Source organism: Temnothorax americanus, unplaced genomic scaffold, assembly GCF_048541705.1.
Source record: "Temnothorax americanus isolate GAGA-0224 unplaced genomic scaffold, ASM4854170v1 Scaffold6, whole genome shotgun sequence".
Taxonomy (NCBI): domain Eukaryota; kingdom Metazoa; phylum Arthropoda; class Insecta; order Hymenoptera; family Formicidae; genus Temnothorax; species Temnothorax americanus.
Window position 1 is genome coordinate 6,162,688 of NW_027509751.1, and position 20,640 is coordinate 6,183,327.

The following is a 20,640-nucleotide window of genomic DNA, read 5'->3' on the forward strand; positions in this document are numbered from 1 at the left end:
CTTAACTGTAAAACGAGTTAAAAAGAGGAATGTTTGCAAATTCTACTGCGCGAGTATTTATAGAATTACGTAACTACACTTGGATGAGCATAGGTAAATGTTTTCTGCAACACGTAACCTTTTCCTTTTCTCTCTCTATTTTTTTTCTTCGGCATGCAATCCCGAAGTATTTAATTGTAAGAGCCATGATAGCAAAACTTTATCAATTAATACTGTTCTTTTTCCTTATTCCTTTTTGTTTTATATAATTATTAACTGATGATATTTTTTGCTACGTTACAGCTATCCGGAAATGCATCACCGAGACGGGAATTTGGGTCAGAAGGATTTCGCGGAAAGCAACAGCAACGCACATCCAATTAACGTTAACCTCACCATCTGCGCACGTTTCGCCGGGTAATATCATTACGGTAAAGATTACCGGAGTGGCGCGCTGCCGGTTTATTAGTGCTGCGATATAAAAGTGCATTAGCGGAAACAATAAAGTGTACTGCCGTTGGTCAAGCACGAGAAACATAAATGCTTCTTCGGTAGCTTTACAATTAGATCGCTTAAAAGAATGAAAAAATGGCACGATCGTAAGAAGCTCGACCAATGAATAAAGAGAGGGAGAGAGAGAGAGAGAGAGAGAGAGAGAGAGAGAGAGAGAGAGAGAGAGAGAGAGAAAACGAGGAGAAAACGCGTGGTAAGAAAATTGCAAGGTCTCCGGCTCGTGGCAGCTGATTTTATAATTTGCAGGATAAAGAAGTAATTAAAAGTTTACGTGACGGTGGACATAAGAAAAGGAAAAGTCACGCCGCGCCGCTTTCGTATCTTCAGACTTATTTTCTACAAAAATAATTAAACGTGATCTTTTATTAAAATTAGATGATTCATAGAAAAAAATGTATCGTGTTTGTAGTTGTATAATAACTATAATACGGTTAAATTTAATGACAATTATTTGTGATATTACATTAATACAGATTAAATATATTTAGAGACATAATAAAATATTGGTTCAACAAAATGACGTTTAATTATTTTGTAACAAAATACGATTGCAAAAGTTTATATATATACACACACACACACACACACACATATATATATATATATATATATATATATATATATATATATATATATATATATATATATATATGCGACGTTATGGTCACAGTTCTTTCGACATTTAGCGAAATATATAAATGGTTTTATTAATTTATGCATATTTGCACAAGCATAAGGAAGTGATGAGACACGATAAATGGAACTGTTTACGTTCACGTGAACACGAAACGTTTTCCCAAAATTTGCGATGCACTGACTATAAATTATTATCACACGCAAAACGAGAATTGTAAATATGCTCTTTTCACCTGCGGCGTATTAACATTCTAGTCATATCGGTGAACATTATACGATAACATGCACAATATTACAATGTAGTGTAAGTTTTACAAAATAAATAAAATAACATTTCAATTTTATTAACATATATAGTGACGTTTTGTCGATACCTACGTAATACGCGACTAATTTGGAATTTATTTCGTTGTGATGTTGTGACTCGCAGTCTCTAAAGAGAATGCAGCCTTTAACATTAGATGCCAATCTATTTTTTATGTTTCAATAATCGAGCACTATTCGCGGGAATTACTCAAATATCACCGCTAACAAAATTGTTTACATGCGATGAAGATAAAACGGTATATGGATAAATATGTTATAGTTGATTATATTTTATGATTCGATATTCGAAACGTAAGGAATTAATATATTTAATTTTATTATCTAACAAAAAATATCTAGTACTCCTGTGACGAATATAATTTATTCACATACAATATGCTTCTGGTTTCAGAAATAGCCTCACTTTTAACCCTATAATTACCTAATAATAATATTAAATAGCGAATGATAGCTGCATGAATGTCGATAAATCAATAGTTTTCAAAATTAGACACAGCGGAAATTTGTAAAGTATGGACAATCTTTAATAAGTTAACAATAAATAATTGTAATATTTATTTAATAGTCGTCATCTTTCAAATTTTATTTTAAATTAAAGCATTTTTATTTCATCGTTTACAGGTAGCTCATGTACATCGAAGAAAACTGAACCTGCAAATGGATTTCTATTTTGCGAACAATACGAATTGTAATACGAGAGCACCCGCTTTTGTACGGTTGTAGAGAAACGCCACTGGCGACAGAATACGCCGGCGATAAAAATGCTCAACCCCCGTGAACTTTTATTCCGAGATGTCACGGTGATGCGAGGATTGCGAGGTGCGTTGGAAGTGTACATCGTGCGAAGATTTGCGGTTCCCATCCCGATAGGTACTCACTTGTACTACTTGTTGCGTCGACAGTTACAAGTCTATCACGATTTTACTTTTAATTTACAAGCGTATGCCGTTATCTTAAACGTGTAATATACCTTTTAAGAGTATTTCTTTTCTCCTTGTAAAAGGCATTTTTCTCCATAGAAATTATATAACTTCCCCCTTTTCCCGCGGCGCCAATAAAGGCAATATTATATTTAGACACACACACGTTATGACATATTATTGACATATTATGTTATTTTTTGTATCAGAAATCAAAGATATGCGTTTTTCAATTCTATTTTTGATATCTTTTGCAGTATGCGATGGGAAAATATAATTTTTTCCGATAGTTATTTTTACATGTGCACGATATTTCAATAAATTTAGGATTGAAATGTCAGACAATTGGGCTAATTGGAGCTTTAGAACCGAACAGACAATATTTTTTTACAAACTCAATTAAATGTTATGATACAAGCAATCAAATTTCTACACAATGTAATGGAAACTAAAACTTATTAAAATTTATATGTTTCAACAATTTGCACCGTTACCTTCATTTGAATGAAACAATTAGAACAAATGTGTACATCGGCTTTTAAATTAATTCTATCGACGCGAAAGTTATTAATCTCTCACTTTTATTTAACATTACTATCTATGTAGAATGTCTTCGATTCTAAGCCTTGCAAGATTAACAAGACATGTTGCCGCGTTTATACTATAGAAAATCAATGACGCCGCATATATAATATGATCAATCATTCTCTGCCGCGATCTCATTATCGGATATTATATACGCAAAGAGCGCTGAAAACCTGAATAGCTGGATAAAGCCGGTAATTTTGAATTTCTTGACGGTATAGGAGCAGGGAGCAATCGGATAATAGCTATCGTCTTATAATCCCGCACAGATTCTGTACGGACATTCAGAGTGTACTTAAAGCTTAAGGATCAATTTCGCCTTCGAGCACGCTATATACTTATTGCTTTATTTTCGTGTAATGTCGAGGCTGTTTTGTTTAAAAGCAGCTGTTATGTTATATCACATGCCGTTAAACAAAAATAAAAGTGTCATCGATAACAATTTTGCGAGACCCAATCAAGTTTAGAGAAGATTTTTCATTGATTTTCTTCATGGATGAGCGGTGAAGTAATTTATTTAATACGCATTTCAATATTTTTACAGAAAAGACATACTCTCTCTTATCTGTTATTTACAGCGGTACAGTTTAACGATATCAAAATAATTATTATGCTTTTATAGAATGAAATGCGCATCCATGGAACGGACAAAGGCGAAGAAGAAAATGTCGTCCACAACGCAATTTCGCCCAGTAGAGTAAGGATTGCAACCGACTCTCTATTCCTCGTCTTATTCCACAAAAGTGGTTCCCAGTACTGCAGTTCTATCTCTTACTTCACTACTCCTCATCCCTGCTCTTTCTCAACGACGATAAGATCCGAGGTACGTCGGCCGACAAAGAGTAATGCGTCCTCCGGAAGCGGGTAATTACTAAAAGATGCCGTCCTTCCCTTCTTCGCGAACCTTGCGTTAGTCGTTACTGACGTTCTCTTATATTTTTCTCTCCGTTTCTCTCCCTTTTATTCATCTACGGACCCGTTTCTCTTATCCCTCTCTCCCTTTTTCTCGATGCATCGTTACTACTGCCTCTGCACAGCTATACGCGTGGAAAATTGCACTATGGAATACTATTGGACGATCATTCTTATGAAAATGTATGTGAGTGTCTTTAAAATAAGAGGATTGGAGATTGTACAATGCGAGATTACAACGCGACACGATTTGAGCAACTTAAGTGAATAATACAATAATATTTTTTATTCTTGCAGATGCAATTTTTTATTCTAAATAGAAAAACTTTGGATTTTATAATAATTTTTTAATTTGGATTTTATAATGATTTTTATAACGTGACTGATGGACATTAATCGTAGAAAATTCTATATTTCAGAATTAATCAAGTTATCGTTATTAACTTTCAAAAATTTTGTAATATAATTACAGAAAAATTTTTGATATTTTTATGGCTGTATTAAATTCATTACAACTAGAAAAAGCTGTAATATATATATATATATATATATAGAGTTTCAAGAAGTCAAAGAAGATTTTTTTCCAGTAATAAGTTATATAATTTTTATACAATATTACTGTAATATTTATCTGCTACATTTTCAAATTATTAATTATTCTTATATACAAGCAGAAGATAAAATATCGTAGAATTATCTCATAATATCGAAAGTATATCAGTAACATTTACAGTCTTCGTCCCTGCTTTAAGGCGCATGTTTCGTCTGTTGCTAAGATTAGGAGTTAAAAGATACGACTGTACGTGGCCATGTGTGGTTTCGCGCCGGAAATGGCAAAGGCCATGGAATTTCGGTCGCCTCATTTGGTAGCGACGAAACGAAAACCGCGAATACGTGATGCACGGACATCAGGCGCTAAATGAAATTTCCCGCGCGGAAGAGAACGAAAGGAGCTTTTAGGGAACGAAGAAAGATGAAGGGGAACGATGCGCGGCGCGCGATTACTTTGTTGCGCGAAACCGTGTTGCCAAACGAAATTACCTCGCCAACCATTAATTTAATATAAAGATAGAGCGCGCCTCCCGGAGCAAGAGGGTGAGAGAATACGCGCGAATGGTATAGGTATCGCATGGAGCGTGTCTGGGCAGAAGGTGATTGATTGGAGAAAATTACTGACAGATTGATGGAAATTAATGGAAAGCGCGACCAAAATTAATGGGCCGACGCATACGAGTGCGTGCATAATTGATATGCCAGTTGACCGATCGTGCACGCGTAAACGCAAGCTCTCGTCGTCCGGCTTGTGCACGCGAGATTTCGAGGTTTCGGCCCGGGAGGTCTTCCTCGCCGGGGAGGAAGCTTAATTGAATGGTTAACCCTAAACCCCGGGAACGTTCCTCCGCAATCTAAAACGGGAGATAATTTATGGAACGTCAACACGAGTCAGTCTATATAAAAGAATAATTTTGTTCGAAAGCATCCATCTGCAATTCTAGAAAGTTATATGTAGAATGAAAGAGAAGATATACTTCCATTAATATCGTTTGATAGTGGCGATTGTGGCGCAGAGAGATGTGATCTGTTCTTAATGAGCCGAAGATCCGAGTTCAAATCCAACCAAAAGCCGAAGGATTTTATTCGATCGCCATCTCTCAGAAAATGTACTGGCAAATCCACTGAGAGTAATTTTGCCATGAGAACTCCTCTACTTGCCGTTCGGAAGTCGTAAAATTGTAGGTCCCATCACATATCTGACGTACAGATATATGTGCACAGAGATATATTCACGACAATCGAAATCGAGCAAACAATGATGAGTAAATTATTTAATGAAAAATGATAAAGAATAAAGTTTGAGTCTGAAGCAAATCGAAAAGAGTTAAATCTTGGAGTTCTTGATATTTTTGCAGTACCTTTTTTTTTATCGCTTGCTTTAATCACTTATGCAATTTATGTTTTAGTTTTTTAATTTTATCTTATATCTAATATCTTCATGATATAAAAGTAACATTTTTCTCATCTTGTATTTATTAGAAAGGCATAATAAAGTATAATGTGAAAGAGATATATGTAATAATAAAACCGTGAAGGAAGCGAAAATGTGATATTTTATATTAAAATAATATAATACGGATATAATACAATATTTATTTAATCCACCGTATTAAATTAACAATCTGTAATATAAATCTTAAAAGCAAATCTATGCGCATTATCAAATTTTCCTTGAAAAATACATAGATCAGATAACATTGCGTGCTTTCGAATTAATAACGCATTACGAAAATAAATTTAACACGGTATGTTAAATAGATGAAAATATTATCAAACATCTTTCCATATTTAAATCTAGGCATAAAAAAATGTATGTATAAAAATGTGTATAAAATTTGTAAAAAATCATTACAACATTAGAAAATAATTTTTATTGATTAATTTAAATTTAAATAAATAAGGGATATTTATTTTATAACATACTTTATAACATGTAAAATTATGAAAAAATTAATTAATTAGATTTTATAAAAAAAAGATAAGCGTTGTAATAATGTTAGAAATAACCTTTTAAAAAAACAAGGCTTCTCCTATAATGCAAAAAAATCTATAATATTTAACACAAAAGAGTTTAACATGAAAGCTGGCATAACGTTTAAAAAATATATGCATAATAACGCAGATAATAAATCGTAAACGGCAAACGATTACGTTCTAATCGATATGTCAGCATTGCTTGCGAATAGAATCATCGTCTATATACTGCTCGTATTCATCGTTCGCGCTGTACCCGCGATTCGAGGACAACGCACAACCGCATTCGGAACCGACACGCGGGAGCGCGCAGGCAGGAAATTGATGTTGGGATTGAGGCGACCGGAAAATTTCACACACCGCAAAGCTGTTAACATTAACTATGAAATTTACACCGGTCGCGGTAGTGCAATAATACAAAAAAATAAGAGAACAAAATTCATCGCGATATACCGCGAAATTAAACGCTCGCGGTCATCGATTTTGCCAGGCGTCGAATTTTCGGGGGAGACTCAGCTCGCATCACACGCCGCGCGGTGTTTCCTTCTCCTCTCTCTTTCCATCAACCTTCTCTTCTCCCCTCCCCGTCGGACCATACAATTTTGCGTGCGTGTAACTTTATCGGTTAAATAACACGCCATCGACTTGTTAGCGTGACGCAATCCGTTGTTGAATAGAACAAAAAAAAAAGAGAAAAAATCAGAAACGGAAAAAAAGAAGCCAAACGCATTGCGAATTTTTCGCGTAAACAGTGCGAACGAATGCAGATTTGACGTATTTTCACGCATGTGTACGGCAAACATGCAATATCTGCTTTTACCTAACGTGAGAATTGGGGATGCTTGCGCTGGTAATAAATGGAGAATTCGAAAAAATACATTGGGCGTGATTTTTACTCGTTTGCTGCTGAAAAACGATGATTTTTCGCGATAGTACTAATAAATCGAATCGCACTCGATCTCGCTAATATCCGCAGGTGAGAGAAAAATAAATTGTGGGCGCGCGTCAATCTTTTTCCGCGAGGTAAAAACAATAAATAGAGCTGTTTTTAAACTTGTTTTTTCCTTTGTTTTCTCCCTCTCTCCCTCTCTCCCACTCTCCCCCTCCCCCCCTCTCTCTCTCTCTCCCTCTCTCAGCAAATAAAAATCTCCTCTCTTTCCCGAGACAGAAAAGGAGAAGATAGAAATAGAAGCGACATGAAGCAACACATTTCTCTTATTTTTCCTCAGATCAAAACAAGTTAATCACATAACAGAATCGATATATTGCACTTAATTTATATCTTATATTCATAAATAAGATATTGAACAGAGGTAGCTTAAATATGCTAAATAAAAATATTATATTTGCCGATATCTTTAAACCATAATTACTAAAATACAGTCACAATGACAGAATAATTAAAGTATAATCTACCTTTCTTTTCTTCTTTCTTTGCAAATTAACTTTGACGCAACGATGAAAAAGTACTCAAAAAGTATATTAAAATAAAATATATATATTTTTGAGACAGATCAATAAGCGTGCAATTACTACAACTGACGTATAAAAATAAGAAAGAGAAGAAAATGTTTCTCTTTTTTTTTTAAGCACGTTATATATACCTGACAAGCAGCTATAGGTGATCCTTAAACCCAGTCGCGTCACGCGAGTTGCGGCTTTTCGCGCATCGAAGGCAAAGGCGATCTTTAAGAAAAACGAAAGAATAAGCTAGCTCGTTTTTCAAACCCGACATGCTGTCGACAAAGGGCTAAGGTACCCTCGTCGACCTTTCTGGATTACGGTAAAGGAATACCTCAAAGGTTCCTCGTTACAATCGCGCGGTGACGGAATAAGCTATTAGTAAGCAGACCGGAGAAAGCAGAAAGCTGTCTTTCTGAAAAGCGAATGTGAGCGGACAAGCGTAATACCAACTTTCACAATTTGAAGCAGGTAATGGGTATTGCAATTGCGGTATACAACTCGCTTTGCGTAATTGCTTTAACATCTACGACATAAAATCGCATTTTTTGCGTTAGAAAACGTGATAACTTTATAGGGAAATAATCGTCAATATACATTAATTTAGAAAATATTAGTAATTATTCTATCGATATTAATAACTCAGGTATTTACTGAGAACAAAAATTTGTTAATCCCAAGAAATATTTAGTCCAATACTTTCAACTAAACATTTTAGTTAGTTAACTAAACATTAGTTAAATTAATTAATTCTTGATTAAAGAAACTAAATAAATTGTTGAAGCAACTAACGTTTAGTTAACTAACTAAATGTTTATGCCCATTTCTACCAATGTAGATTAACTTCTATCTCGGTTTAACTTACTTATTTCTATCTTTTTCTAACTTTTAAAACTAGGAAAAGATGACAGGTAAGTTAAACCAAGATCAAAATTAACCTGCGTTGATAGAAATGGACATTAGTTAACATATCGGGCTAAATATTTTTTCGGATTAACAATTTTTTTTCTTAGTGTAGCATCTCTTAATTCTTTCTTCTATTTTCGATTTTCACACGTAACAAATAAACGTTTATAGTTAGATCATTTTTATTCCGCGCTTCGGAATTCTTTTTATCAGCGATTCTTTTTATTAAAAAGAATAAACCAAAGTATTTCTCTATAAGTAATGTAAAATAAAATACACACTCTTATCTTGCACTTTGGATACACGATTTTTTATATCAAATCGTGATAATGAGAGAAGTATACTTCACGGTAGTATAATTTTCTATTCCTAAATTGGTGCGACTGCCTTATTATTATCGCTCTTGTACATACAGAACGAAAAGATTTAAATAAGAAAATTTCAAAATATCTCCCTTTTATTAATATACTTATTATTGAAGTAACATTTCTCTTTGTATAGCAATTTCTTTCGCATACTAGTTCTCTTATTTTTGCCTCTCCTGTTTGAAAAGTTTGATGTAACGCTGATCCCGATGAAACCTGTCGATCAGGCGCACATCCGCGCTGCTGCATCGCTCGATCACGAAACGAGATTGCATCGGTCTCAATTGGACCCGGCTTTGAGCGTTATTCCCGGCTCGTCCTTTGAGCCAGTTGACGTCTGAAATCGTATCATGCAACGCGGCGCGCAGCCGAAACGTTGCGGAATCGGTTTAACCCTCCCTGTCGGGAGGGCGCGACCACCCCCGAAAAAAAGGCACTTTGCTCGATGCCATGCAGCGAGGCGGCTCCGGCAGTGGCAGCGCTCGTTATTCGCGGTAGAATTACTCGTGCCACACCACTCGGCAAGATTGAAGGAGAAATCTTTGATCCCCGCGATTCCACTACCCTCAGCGCAATGTTTCGCGTCTGTCGCGCTAGATGAACAAGGCAAATCTTTTTGATGTGCGACGTGCAATCCCGCCCACATCTGCATAGTACCGGCTGGTGAATAAAATTTTCATCGTTGATTTACGAGATCAAAAGTATATATTTCGTAATGATATGAGTGCGCGCATCAGTAATATTTTCCACAAGATATTGCAGAGAATGTACACACAAGTAAACTACAAGTAAAATGTTATATACGCACGACCTCTAAAGCCTAATCCTATCTAAAGGCTCTTCGCAATGCAATGTACAGCTGTTACTCGCGGTAATCGTGCGTAATGTATCAGTTTTTCTCTTACGTTGGATACGTGTAACTGAAACGAGAGTTCGCTTAATCAAGCGATATTCGTACAATTTTGCAAAAATTCATAAATTCCCCCTCACATACAAAAAAATCGATTGGAATAGATGCATAAAATAAATTTCAACGTATATACCTAAACATATACAGAGTGAAACGACGACCGCAGTCCTTTGAAGATATTAGGTCCATTAAAAATCGCTGTTAAAAAAAGCTAAATCGAGTGGCTTTATAAAAAATATAAGCGTCGGTGTTATTTCGGATAATATCTTTGGGTATCACGAAACATAAAGTGCAGGCGGGAGAGATAAGTGCGCGGGCGTCGTTATCATTCCGCTTGTAGCTGCGGCGGTTTCCTCGCGGCGAAATCGGTAACACTATCACGTACAAGAGCATTCCTGATTCCGGCGGCCGCGGCGATTTCACGTCATATCCAGACGAAAATTGGGAAATGCTCCTAATTTTCGTCGGCGCAGCCGCGCGCAACATTTCATCGCCGCCACGCCGTCGCGCTAAACCGATGCTTACAACGGTACAAACTATCGCGGGTTGATTGCACACGTTTCATATTATCGCGCGATCATTGGGGAATAACGTTTGCCCCGTGCTCGTTGGCAGCTGATAATCGTCCCGCGAGACTGGTGAGCGCGCAGCTGCGAGAAAGAATAGCAAGCGGCGAAATATAATTGCGACATATATTTAATTTCACAGAATAGGGATAAATTACCTCGGTTTAATTTTAATTGTTTGCCCGCAAATGTCTACGTCATTCGTATCATTATGAATGCGGATATGCATATCTGTCGTCGAGTGAACCTTAGGGAATTATGATGGAATGATGAAAAAAAAAAAAGCAACGTAATGATGTTAACTATATATAATAATAATCAATAACTTTTAATAACTGTTGCAGTGCGCAATACGATTGCCATGTACAATATTCGGACCTATCGAGAGAATAGTCATTCCTTTACAATTTTTGAATTCGATACATCCTTGACAAAAGTATCGAAGAACCAATAGATTTTGAGAAAGAACAGACAGAGAGTATAACGTTCTCGCGATCACAATGCTTGTACCGAGGAAACAAAATATCATTCTCGAGAGTTCTACACCAAATATCCGAATCGATCCGCGCCCCCTGAAAATAAACGATCTCTCAATCTCGTCAATGGATTCTTTAACGTCATACTTTCAATCGACGTCTCGTGCGCAACGTGTACGGAACGATAGGGTATAGAAAGAGGTAGGATAACACAAGCGGACGGAAAACATACACACACTCACACACATGTATACGCACGCGTGAACACACAGAAACGTTATACTCTGTTACAGGATCGCGCGGGGGCGCAAGATCGGGGAGGAAGAAAAAGCGAACCGGGCGGAGGTTTTCGCCCGGAGCCGTGATATTACCTAATAAATCATCCGAATCTCTCGCGGTGTCATACAATATGGGCCTGTGCAGGTGAGCGACGTCTATACCAATTTTCATTCCGCGCGGGCGACATTCGACGATCTCGCGCCGTACCCCGCCCGTACCCCCGTACGCCCTTTCAGCGTGCGCTCCCGCACTCGCCGGCGCGCAGCCGGCTCTCAGCCAATTCTATAACCAGGCTGCGCTTCCGTTGCCGACCGGAGATTAATTTCGTTTTACGTTCTTCTCGAGACTCGTATTTCACACGGCCGACGAATCGCCGTGCTGCCGCGAAACTCACTAACGAAATTGAGCCTTCGAACTTTTCACGTGGCGCCCCGACGAGGTTTCGGAATATTTGAAACGCATCTCGCCTTCAGCAGTCGTTCCAAATTACTCGTATATTTGACATATAAAGATGTAACAAAAATTTTATTAATACCTCATTGCACAATTTTTAGAAATATTTTAATATTATTAATTTAATATACATCCTATATATATATATATATTATATTTCCAAAAGTTTTTTTTATACCTTAAAGTGAACCCCAAGATGTATTCTAAAGCATATTTTTGAACGTATTCTAGGCGTTTGTTAATCTCTCGTCTGTCATTCTATAATGTCTTCACATTAGTGTCTCTAAAAATTAATTATATTCATTATATTTATTATAGAACAATAAGATCAATAAGTAACTCTTGAATTTTTCTGTGAGCTCTTCAACGAAGGGTCTTATAGGGCTAACTGCTCTGGTTTTCGAGATATACAGTGTTGAAGTTAAAAATAAATAATATGAATTTTTAAATAATACTTTAACTTAGGTGAACTTAGGTTCGTGTGAAAAGTTGAAAACACGTACCGTGACTGCTATAGCAAATTAAATATATCTATGCTAAGCACAAATATACTGTTATGCTTCACGTAAAGAATGTACACATCAAAAACACGCATACCTTTTCCACTCGAAACAAAAACGTAAACAACGTCAGATATTTCGAGGTCTACTTTCTCTCTTCTGACTTGAATATAGGGCGAAACAAGGTTTATCATTGTCACGGTTCGTGTTTTCAACTTTTCACGCGAACCGAGGTTCACCCCTAAGTACCTCCCCCTGCTTTCGGGGGAAGTGCGGTAACCCTTCCCTCGCTTACGTGTGTACTGTTTATACACACACAATTCAAGTATTATTTAAAAATTATATAATAATATTTATTTTTAACTTCACTGTATATCTCGAAAACCAGAGCAGTTAGCCCTATAAGACGTATAATATAATTTTTTGTTCAGCATTAAAAGTACTACCAGAAACCGTCGTCAAATTAAAACGCCAGAGTTATCGGAATCTTGCCCCAAATCACGATCATTTCTTACGTGTGTTAAAGGCGGATACAGACTTATGACATATTCGTACATCGTATCATCGTTGCGTATATGAGTGTAGATGAGAAACATTGTATCGTTGCGTATCAAAATTTTAATACCATGATTTCTCTTATTATTTAATACCGTGATATAGATATAAAGACGTACCATATCGTATCATTGAATCAATATTCAACGATGGTACGATACATGCATGAATATACGTAAGAAGTTTGTGTCTGCAGTAATAATTAGAAATTATCAGCTCGTTATAAACTTCCGCAATTAATGATTTATAAGCGTATCAAGGCGGTGGCATTGGGAGTGCGGTCCAAAGTATCACGCAGTCGTGGTATTCAAATAATTGGTAATTAATGCGGTCGTAATTAACTGTGTTTTCGCGAGTGTTGTGCTACTTGAGTGCGATGAAGGAATCTGAGAGGAGGAAACCTGGATGGCATCGGGCGACGACGGAGCAACTCTGGAGTGAGTAATTTGTTACTAACTATTCCCGTTTACTTACGTTATTTAATTTGATGATTTGAATTAAAAAAACGGATTTTTACAAAATTCTATGTAAGTTTAGAGTTAAGAAAAAGATTTTTCGAAAGCGAGAGAGAGAGAGAGAAAGAGAGAGAGAGAGAGAGAGAGAGAGAGAGAGAGATATTGCGTATCTTATTAAATAAAGAAAGAGACGAATAAGAAATTCAATGGGGGCAATTATTTTTATTAATAATTTAATATTACTTATAAATTCTCTCAATTATAGCATAAATCATACTATAATATGGATTTTATATTTGAATTACAAATCAACGTATAGATATGCAACGTAGCTACAACTCCGTCGTTACGCATCGCATCGGTGAGTGTCAAATTATTTATTTTAATCATGGCAATGGATCTATGAGTATTGTTAGAAATATATACAATATTTCACAGATCCAGAACCTTGAAATAGATGGGCTAGAATAGATTAGCGTAAAGAACATGCATATCATAATCCTGGAACATGTATAATCATCGCTTTATTATATGTATAAGAAAGCAACATTCACATAACGGACAATGAAGATTGAAGAACAAAATATTTATATGTTTTATTAAAGAGAGAAATAAAAATAAATTATTTATTAAACACATGATGAAAAAAAATATATTAATATTTAGATATATTTCTAAATTTCTTTCTTTCGTTCTCCACTTCTTAGATATTTTTAAAATAGAATTTGAGGCTCTTATTTAACCTCTTCTTACATCGTTCCAAGATTAAATATAATGTAAGATGGCAGCAAGGAAACAATATTTTTTAATGCATATCATAAAAGATAAAAGCAGGACAGGAAATTTCACAACCACACATTTCTACATAATTTACTTATTTTAAAATGTGTGCCCCAATTTTATTCTAGTCTTTCAAAGTCTATCCATTTATATTTATTGATGACGACTTAAAGAACAGTGTATTGTTCAAAGCAAAGTAAAATGACATGAAATCTAACAAATATTTCATTGCCGAAGAATTCTTCATATCGATTATTTTATAGTTAATCAATTATATTAAAAAAGTTATTAAAAAATATATATATATATAAATCTTTTTCAATTGCCAAGTATTAAAAATAATTCTTGTAACGCACTGGCAATATAGTTACAAGATGTATTTATATTAACATAAAAATTTATTTCGCGAGAATAAAATATTTGCAGTAACAACAATATTGTTTGCTGTTGGATGATATAACATTCATTTGGATTTCACGTCATTTATCGCCGAGAGACATCAACTGCGGTATACTGAACTTTGGACATTACAACGAGTAACTGACTAAAGTTCCTTCCAGCTTACAAGCTTGCCTGTTGATTTATAATTTAACGCCTTTGTCACGTCGTCGTTACCATCTAGTGCATTCGTTTCTTGTAATAAAACTTGAATCTCAATACCGTCAGTAACAAATCAAGATCAGACCTTTCTCTCGATAAGAAGTTTTCCCAATGTTCAGTAATGATCGCTTTTTAGATGTAATTGGCAAAATTGAAATAAATCACGATCTAAGCTCAAAAATTTAAAAAACGAGAATGATCGCGAACATTTGACGTTCGAAATAAAATCTGACGGTATCCGTTTAAAAATATCTGAAATGTTTTAAATTAATTTTTAATTTTTTGATGCTTCTACGAAATGTTTCGGAAATTAATTCTATATTAATCTCGGCGAGTATAATCCCTTATAAATCTTAACATATCATCATATACCAAATAACAAATTTTATTTACTTATATTTAATATGATACAAATAGCGAAATTGAAATAAATCGTGGCCTAAACACGAAAATTTTTGAAGCAAGTAGACAAAAAATATTTAGACATTACAGTTTTCGGTTATCTCTACTGTTTATGATACAAAATTCACTAAACACACACACAGGAAAGTAAACAGATTATATATATAAGGAATGCTTCCTTCTCGCGTCGTTTATCACACTTCTATAGTCTTTTATCACTTTAGTGCATATTATCGCGTGGTGCAGTTACGCGCAGCAAGCTCGGTCAGACGCGATGGAGATGCCGCGCCATGATTCATTCCTGTCCTATGTAGCGGTGCCGAAGTTTTCTAATTAAGTATACGTAATGAGTAACCATGTCGTCTTGCTGGTGTGTCAATGGCGAAATTCACTGTGAACGTGCCCGAGTACCTATCTGCATATAAACTGCACACGTGATACGAACTAATGAGCTCTGCTTGCATGTAACGATGATTCTATTTTGATCCAAAGATAAATTTAATATTGCTTAAAGTTAACTGTCAGGCGCACGATGACTTGATCCTCTTGATACGTGAACGGGGTTGTAATTGTTTATTAAAAAAGCAGAGATTCGAATCCAGAAATTGAAACCAAAGAAACACAAGTATTGATCGTATAATATAAGCCCTAACGTCTTGAAATAAAAAAAAGCTGCCTTGTTCTGAAACTCAAATAGTACCTCCGCACAACACGCGAGTATTTCCAAATGTTGTATTTTAACCAAACTTGCTCGAGAGAACCGACGCGGTAAAATATAAGAATCTCAATGTGGGATAAACGGAAATAAAAGATATTTTCCCGCGGTTCTGTGTCTTCCTACTTTCCTCTAAAATTCTCTCCTTAAAAAACTTAGTAAAAAAGACAGACTTAAAGTTTGCTCAAAAGTTCGTACTAAGTAAAAACTGTTATCGTATCGTTTCACTATATTTCTTTTGCGAACTATACGTTGTAAATCTAATTCAAACTTAATAGTCGCAGAGAAAGAATAAATTTCGGTTTTTATCGAGTACTAGTTTTTCTTAAGAAAATTTTGCGTTTTCGTATTACAGTAAAGCAAATTGGAGAGAATAATAATCATGTAACCGCGTAGAACGCCTCGCAAATTGTGCAAATGTATTATAAATTTGACATTTCAAATGGAACGGTGAACGCGCGCGTAAATCTTGATAGATAAATCTCTGCGCACAAGTTGAAACGATGTCCGTTTCATTGTCCGCTCGACAACCTGTACGGTTTTCTCCAAGCAGCCTGATCTTGACAAACGTTCTCACATATCTTGTACAATTTTCTTTATTTCTATTTTATTTCTTTATTTTTATTTTTATTTCACCGTGAATATATATAATACATTTCAATAGTGTAATTTATATTTTTAATTAAATATTTGCTTTTAATACATCAACACTAAATATTTGTTTTATATAGCTTGCAAAATAATTGATACACATTAACATTTTTAATACTTTTAAATCATTATATATAAAAATATATAAAACTTCGCTGCGAATCTGCTATGTATCCTTTATGCAAAGTACTACAACGTGTAATAACGGGGTTAAAAAGTACATTCGATATTTATGCGTATTGCGTTTGTGAAAACGTTTTGTTTTACTATGCAATTTCGTACTCCACTTATCATCGAGACTATAATCGTAAAGCAGCTAGAAATATTTCCAGGGAAAGGTTCAAGAGATGGAAAGTAACGATGTACTCTTATCGACGTTTATATAACAGTAAGAATATTATAACATCATTTTATATGTATATATTTTGTTGGACGAACATAAACTGCCAGTAAGTTTAAAACTCAATTTAAAATTTGACTACATTTTACAAAGTGCAACTTTATGTTGGAATATCTAGATAGAAATATTTCCCTTTTCACAGAAACATTTATCAAAAGAAATAAATTTCTTCTTAACGTGAAATTTCAAAATATCCTCTAGCAGATTAATTTTACGAATCAAACTACATTAATAGAAAAACATGTGGTAAATGACGTGAAGCGTTATGCAGATTGTTCGCATAGTTCGCGGCTAGTTGAGGAGCAGATGTACGTGTAACGCGAACTTGTAACAGAGCACCGCAAGATCTAGAAACGCAGTCGAGGGACATGACCTACTAAAGAATGGACGTTCCCAGGGAATACCGTACACATGGGTCGTTACGATTTAGACGTCGACGTATGAAATGGGGCGCATGCTGCCCCGGAATTTTGCAGTTCCATCCGCATCGCTTCTGCCCCCCGCGGACCGCGCCCTCCCTTCACATGGGATCGCATCTGCGGATGCAATAAGTTGCGTTGACTCCTCTCGTATTTCTCTCCAGTTACCGCCGTGCCGTAGCATCATGCATTATCATGGTAAGGACCAAGTCCGGCAGCGTTCTATTGGAACCATCCTGACGCGCGCGAATTGAAGCCTAGCTCCCGTGTAGTATCGGCGATCGATTTGTTCCGGATATCCGATACAACGTTATAGAAGAATTTTCCTTAGCGAACCATATAGTACGGAAAATGCGGAACGTTATATCTTCAGACTGAGTTAAATGGCGTGGAACGTTCGAAATTATAAAATATAATCAAACAGTATTCTTTGACAGTCAGTGCATTATCATACGTTAAAATGCATATCATTACGAATCACTGATATTAACGTGTTGCAATGATGATACACAGAATATTGCAGTAATGCCTACGCAAAACTTTTGGCGATGTTTAAATAAAATATCTTGTTACCTTTAAAAACATCGGACATAGTTAGATACACTTAGTATGTTATTTGACTAGCGTCCTGCCGTCTCGTTAGATAAACGACCCCAGTATGCTCTAAGATTTGTACCTCTGTTCGGAAGCTGCCCGGAGGGCGAGCAGATGAGCGTGTCCAAGAAAGCTGTCGAGAACGGATACGATGACAAGTCCACGCGGGGAGATAGAAACAACGAGAAAGGAGATGTACAGATTGGTCAGAAACGAGAACGACAACGAAAAAGAAAATAAATTGATAAAGACGGAAACACACACATATAGCTCGCTGAAGAGAAAAAGGACAGAAATAAAATGATCGAGAAAGATAGAGGCGCATACAGGGTGTCCTGTAAGCTATTCTTTCAAAATTTTACAAAATCGGGAGTCAATTTTGTCACAGTAATGCTGTAACGCTAAGTATTTAGTTGAGCATTGAACTTCTGTTAAAATAAAGTACCATTAAAATGAATTAAAATCTTCTTTCATTAGTTTGCTTCTTTTAATTCGTCAAAACTCTTTAGTCTGCTACAGTGTAGAATAATTTTGTAATTTTTGACAGTTCTTATTGTTAAAGCAATAAACATAATGTCTTAGTTAATCTTCAGTTTATTTGTTGAAGATACATCAGCTTCTTTTGGGACACCTCATATACAAAAAGCCGACGCAGGAAACAGATAAAGATAGACAAGGCCAAAAGAAGAAGGCAGATTTATAAAGACGGAGACACGTAGTCCATAAAAAGCAATGGGCGAGGAAATGAAAGGGGATGTAAAGATGTAGACAGACTTCCTTTCAGAGAAAGGCAGGAAAAAAGGTAAGAAAGAGGCAGAAAAGAGAAATTTTCGCGATTCGATCGAGAGAGTTTTCATGAGTAGCTGTAGTTACGGCACGGGTGATACGTGAACCGAATAAAATCCGATGTCGAAAATATGCTCCGTCCAAACACCGCCTCGCGCTCGCCAAAAAAAACCGAACCGACCGCCCGAATCTTCGCGATGCGGGATCTTTATTTCATGTTTTTACGGTCTCATCCCCGTTCAAGTGACTCGACATTGTTCGTTTCCTTTCTCGACAAGCTACCCCGTCGAAGCTTCGATCCGCACGGTCAACAAGCGCATCGAGATATCGATGCATATGCAAACAAACGACGAAGCGTAGATTTTATGACTGCTTCGATATGTAGATCCGCATATTATGTCAACACACACACAATTTGAAAGAATTTCGATCTACCCACTTCACCGGGAAGAATCACATTACACAGATGTTTGCTTGCGATGAAGAGAATGTCTTTACAAGCTCGTCCAGAAAAGAATAGAATAGAATAAAAAACCAAATGATGGAACAAAATGCAAAATTAACATTTTGCGAAAGAAATAAAACCAATTAAAATCAGTATTAATAAATGTGTAGAACATCGTTTCAAATTAACATTTTCACTTTTCACAAATTACAAGTTACAGATAGAGCTTTCGAATGCCTTATTCTTAAGTATTTATTATTATATATAAAGATAACAAAATGGTTTTTTTTATTACTTACGTAATGCTCTCTCTTTGTGTCTTGTAATTTGTAAGAGTTGATCAATTTGTAATACGTTATTAAAAATTCTTTCTTAGTCGATGGTATATATAGATATTATATGTAAATCATTTATGTAGCATTTTACAAGTTGCGAATTAAGACCAGCAACCAAGACAAATCGGTGAGTTAAAAAACGAAGTGTTATTGTCTGCATAAACAAAAAAAAACTAATAAAAATAGCAATATACGACGAGACAGTATTACCTATTGAATAAAGATGAGTTGCCCGTTACTAAATATACAGATATAAGATTTTTATAATCCCACCGAGAGATAGCTGCAAATAGATATTTATTTTCCGTATCTTCATCTCGATATTGCGATATATTTGTAAATATACAGACGGAATGCTTCGACAAAATTTACATGCGCGTATCGAGTACCTATACGTTATATCTATATACTCTCGGTATTATTAAAATTATTTTTTCATTTGATATTATTTTCGATATTATTTGTCAATAATGACTAGCGGAAAATAAATGGAAGTGACGGTAGACCATGTTACAATAATTTGCGGATAGCAAACACATTTATTAGTACGTTTGTCAGTAACATCACAATGTAACATAAAAATTTAATAATTATACACAACTAATATTTATATATTAAATAAATATTTGTTGTGTGTTTTTTACATAAATTTATGTCATCCATTCCATTCATTATCATATTATTTATCAAATACGTTTCTTCTTAAATTATATAATTAATTTTTTACAATTATTTTTTATAGGAAGAAAACAGAAGAAAAGCTATAATGAGAAGTAAGACCATTACACGAGCATTAATAGATGTTACGCAAAATTCATATCGAATTTTTATTGTAACACATATATGTATATTCCAACTATTCACTGTGCTCCGATCACAGCCGGACTTAAAACACAGTTATCATTAGAACGTTATAAAAAACCCTTCCATCACCCCACAATTAAATCGACACGATTTAATTATTTAAAAACTGTAAATAATTTATTGCGAAAAATATCACCTCAGCCAGGGTTCGAACCTGGAATCTCCCTCATTCCGTGTAGGGCGTCGTACCAATTCGAGTTTTTTAACGTTCTAATGATAACTGTGCTTTAAGTCCGGCTGTGATCGAAGCACAGTGAATAGTTGGAATATATATGTGTTACAATAATACATATAAAAATTCGATATGAATTTTCCGTAACAT

The 20,640-nt window shown here is 35.3% G+C and overlaps 2 long non-coding RNA genes across 2 annotated transcripts in view; one reads left to right on the forward strand and one right to left on the reverse strand.

Annotated features, from left to right (window-relative positions):
• LOC143904988 (uncharacterized) overlaps positions 1-4,258 on the forward strand; it is a 71,621-nt gene extending 67,363 nt beyond the window's left edge. The window contains exons 5-7 of the long non-coding RNA XR_013259089.1: positions 283-396; positions 2,077-2,325; positions 3,583-4,258. This is a non-coding gene — a long non-coding RNA (uncharacterized LOC143904988). The remainder of the gene's footprint in view (positions 1-282; positions 397-2,076; positions 2,326-3,582) is intronic.
• Positions 1-20,640, reverse strand: part of LOC143904989 (uncharacterized) — a 72,672-nt gene that overhangs the window by 18,859 nt on the left and 33,173 nt on the right. The window lies entirely within an intron of this gene.